The following is a 5,000-nucleotide window of genomic DNA, read 5'->3' on the forward strand; positions in this document are numbered from 1 at the left end:
TGCCATCGAGACCGAGGGCAGGAAGGCAGCCTCGATATCTTCACCTTCTACCTCTCTATTAGACAAAATGAGCCAGTCACTGGCCCATCTTACGGGTCTAATGGAAGCCTTTCGCAAACAAGGTGAAACAAAGGAAGCGAAATTCAAGAGAAAGCTCCGTGAAGCTCCACTCATCACCTCCCGAGGCCATTCAAGTGACCCAGAGATCAAGACCTTCCAACATGCTCCAAAACCAATCCCTGGAGGTATGCGGAGCGTATGTCGATTTTGGACGGCAAAATCTACATCTCAGAGAAGTTGGGAGCTGTCCCTTTAGACGAAACCCAGTTTTGGCCAAGCTTTAATGCTTTCTCTGATTGCTTCATTAGACTGAAGCATGAACCAACGTCAGAAAAAGAGACAGAACCGAAGTAAGTAATAGTTCTCGACCACGATAAGGCACAGGCTCTCTTGTCAAGTAGCCTGAGACAGGCGGGTTACTCGGTGTCGAAAGTGTCTGCCTTGAGTAAGAAACACCCTACCTTTCTTGCTCCTGCTTCAATAGCATTCCCCTTTACGTGGAAGGCATTTAAATCGGTTGCCAAGGCAGTGGAGGCAGGCAATCCTTGCCCTGCACTTGAGGAGTGCAGGCCTCTGTCACTAGCCTTGCCCATGCAGGAGAAGGATTGGAAGGAAGTCCACTTAACCTTCTCAGTAGGGAAACTGGACGTGGACATTGCAAGAATCTCCCTAATCTTTCTGAGTTTCTCTTGTGCAAGGAACAAGAGACAAAGGAGAGACTTGAGGCCTCCTTATCCCTACAAAACTGTATAGAGATGTATGCAGCCAAACGAAGTACTCCAGACATGCTTTGGTCCTGGCCAAGATGCATATGGCCACCTTAGTAAAAGACCTATATGCCTTTATGATGGCTAGGAGAGCCTGTAGAGAGTTTCTGTTCGCTGTTGCAACAGTGAAACAGGAACCCAGGAAGCTGTTATCTTCTAACATCTGGGGTAAAGACCTCTTTCCAAGCGAAGTAGTCAAAGAAGTGGTCGAGAAAGCCACCACGGAGAATAGGAACCTTCTCCAGGATTGGGGCATCTGTTCAAAGAGGAAGTCTTCCCCGGATGTGAGTCCCCAACCTAAAAGGAAGACGGAAAAGTATAAACTTTTTCCCCGGTCTGCTTGACAACATCCCATAGTTTCTATGACCGCGGTGCCCCAGGTAGGCAGTCGAGGAGGTAAACCTTCTGATCAATCAAAGCAAAGAGATGCTTCTGGTAGTAGGGAGGCTCCAATAGGATCGTTGGACCTTCGATCTTTGGGTCCAAGGCCTAATCAAGATTGGACTAGGATGGAAACTAGACACGCCTCCGCCATCATTTCTTCAACTCTTCCAAAACTCCAACCCCATATTAGAAGAGTATACCCTATAGCTCTGGAGCATACAGGTTATAAGGAAAGCAAAGTCCATCAAATTCCAGGGAAGGCTGTTTTGTGTTCCCAAGAAGGACTCAAGAAAACTAGAGTCATTCTGAACTTGTTGCCACTCAACAAGATCATAAGAAACAACAAGTTCAGGATGTTAATCCTTCTACACATAAGGACCCTATTGCAAAAAGGGGCGTTCACAGACTCGATAGACCTGACAGATGCCTATTGGCAGCTTCTAGTCAGTCGCCCTCTCTCTTCCTACCTAGGATTCAAGTTACGGAAGATAAAGTACTCTTCGGACTAAACACAGTCCCAAGTATCTTCACGAAATTGGCGGACACAGTCGTGCAATAACCATGCCTAGAAACTGTTCAGGTAACAAAGTACCTGGACGACTGGCTGGTGCGGGCAGCACCCGAAACGGTTGGTCTGCAAGCATCCAAAGAAGTAACCTAGTTCCTGAAACATTTGGGATGAAAAATTAATTTCGAGAAGTCTCGACTCTCTCCAGCTCAAAGGTTTCAATGGCTGGAAAACCATTGAACCTGAGGTCACATTGTCTCTCCCTTACCTTAGGGAAGAAGAAGGAGATCGCAGGGTAGGTCAAGAGACTACTGTAATCCGACAGGATTTCAAGACGTCAACAGGAAAGAGTACTGAACTCTCTCCAGTTCGCAGCAGTGACACACCCAGTTTTCAGAGCACAGCTGAAAGATACGTCAGGAGTCTGGAGAAGATAAGCATCAAACGCTCGAAGAGATCTAAAATGACCAATATCGGTCTTCCCTTGACCACTCCTCAACCCATAGTCGAAGGCCAAAAGCCTAAGGTGGACCGTGCCCTTGCAACCACCTCGATCATATAAGATTATCTACACGGATGCCTCGACGGAAGAATGGGGATTTCACTCCCATCAGAGGAAAGGCCAAGGGACTTGGTCATTTCTGTTCAAGGCCCTTCTCATCTACATTTTGGAAGCCATGGCAGTCCTGTTGACGTTGGGGAAACTCTCTCCACGCAGATCAGCCCTCATCAGGCTGATCTTGGACAGCGAAGTGATATTGAGATGTCCAAACCGACAAGGCTTGAGATCGTCCCATATATTCTAGGTTATATTAGCCATCCCTTACCTAAAGAGATGGCACCTATCAGCAGTTCACCTACAAATGATCCTCAATGTGACAGCGGATGCTCTACTCAGGCTCAAGCCGATAGAGTCAGAATGGTCCACAGACGCAGACACATTCTCTTCCAGATTGGAACAAGTCCCAGAACTGCAGATCGACCTCTTCGTGACAAGTGTCATCAAGAAACTACCTCGATATGTAGCCCCATACGAGGACCCTCTAGAGGAGATAACGGACAGCATGTCCCTAGTTTGGAACGGATGGACCTGGAAATTCCTGTTCCTTCCATCCAATCTCCTGCTGAAGGTCTTCAACACGCTGAGATCCTTCTAAGGAACGGCAGCTCTAGTGGCTCCCAAATAGCCCAAGAGCAATTGGTTCCCTCTAGCGAGGGAACTGAGGCTGAGGCTGACACTTGTACTGAACCCAGCACTATCTCAAAAGGTTCAGAAGTTGATTGTCTCCGATTCATCACAGAGAACCCGAAACCTTCATTTCATGATTTTCTCGCCCTATCAGTTAAGAAAAGATTTGGGATCTCAAAAGGCAACATAGACTTCCTAGAAGAATACAAGTCTAAGTCAACTAGAAGACAATATGAATTGTCTTGGAAAAAAATGGGTTGCTTTTGTTAACGCGAAAGTACCAAAAGAAATTTTAATAGACTTCTGTCTGTCCTTCTTTATCCACTTTCATAATCAAGGTCTGGCAGCTAACACGATAACTACGTGTAAGTCAGCCTTGACTAGACCTCTGCTATATGCCTTTTATTATTATTATTATTACTATCCAAGCTACAACCCTCATTGGAAAAGCAAGATGCTATAAGCCCAGGGGCTCCAATAGGGAAAAATAGCCCAGTGAGGAAAGGAAATAAGGAAATAAATAACTGAAGAGAACAAATTAACAATAAATCATTCTAAAAAAAGTAATGTCAAAAGAGATATATCATATATAAACTATTAACAACGTCAACAACAAAAATGTCATATATGAACTATAAAAAGACTCACGTCCGTCTGGTCAACAATAAAGCATTTGCTCCAACTTTGAACTTTTGAAGTTCTACTGATTCAACAACCCGATTAGGAAGATCATTCCACAACTTGGTAGAAGCTGGAATAAAACTTCTAGAGTACTGCGTAGTATTGAGTCTTATGATGGAGAAGGCCTGGCTATTAGAATTAACTGCCTGCCTAGTATTACGAACAGGATAGAATTGTCCAGAGAGATCTGAATGTAAAGGATGGTCAGAGTTATGAAAAATCTTATGCAACATGCACAATGAACTAATTGATCGACGGTGCCAGAGATTAATATCTAGATCAGGAATAAGAAATTTAATAGACCGTAAGTTTCTGTCCAACAAATTAAGATGAGAATCAGCAGCTGAAGACCAGACAGGAGAACAATACTCAAAACAAGGTAGAATAAAAGAATTAAAACACTTCTTCAGAATAGATTGATCACCGAATATCTTAAAAGACTTTCTCAATAAGCCAATTTTTTGTGCAATTGAAGAAGACACAGACCTTATATGTTTCTCAAAAGTAAATTTGCTGTCAAGAATCACGCCTAAAATTTTGAAAGAGTCATACAAATTTAAAGAAACATTATCAATACTGAGATCCGGATGTTGAGGAGCCACCGTCCTTGACCTACTTACAATCATACTTTGAGTTTTGTTAGGATTCAACTTCATACCCCATAATTTGCACCATGCACTAATTTTAGCTAAATCTCTATTAAGGGATTCACCAACCCCAGATCTACATTCAGGGGATGGAATTGATGCAAAGAGAGTAGCATCATCTGCATATGCAACAAGTTTATTTTCTAGGCCAAACATCATGTCATGTGTATATAGTATGAAAAGTAATGGGCCAAGAACACTACCCTGTGGAACACCAGATATCACATTCCTATACTCACTATGGTGCCCATCAACAACAACTCTTTGAGATCTACTGCTTAAAAAATCAATAATAATGCTAAGAAACGACCCACCCACTCCCAACTGTTTCAGTTTGAAAACAAGGGCCTCATGATTAACACGGTCAAAGGCAGCACTAAAATCAAGGCCAATCATACGAACTTCCCGACCACAATCAAGAGATTTCTGTACTGCATTGGAGATTGTAAGAAGGGCATCACATGCTCCAAGGCCTTTCCGAAAACCAAATTTTTTCAAGTGGATCTGACGAACGAAATCTTTAACAAGATCCCGAAGGCATGCACTAGGCTTAGGCCTGCAGCTCCTCCAAAGCCCATCTCATGGTCTTTGGACAAGGTCCTACATTATGCTTCATCTGTGAACAATGAAGATTGTTCTCTCAAGGATCTAACCGAGAAGGTTATTTTCCTGTTCTCTATAACCTCAGGGGCTTTGAGATAGTGAAATAGTAGCCCTATCAAGAAATGATGGCCACATTCAGTTCACAGAAGTGGGAGAACTGA

The sequence above is a fragment of the Palaemon carinicauda genome, chromosome 22 (genome assembly GCF_036898095.1).
Source record: "Palaemon carinicauda isolate YSFRI2023 chromosome 22, ASM3689809v2, whole genome shotgun sequence".
Taxonomy (NCBI): Eukaryota; Metazoa; Arthropoda; class Malacostraca; order Decapoda; family Palaemonidae; genus Palaemon; species Palaemon carinicauda.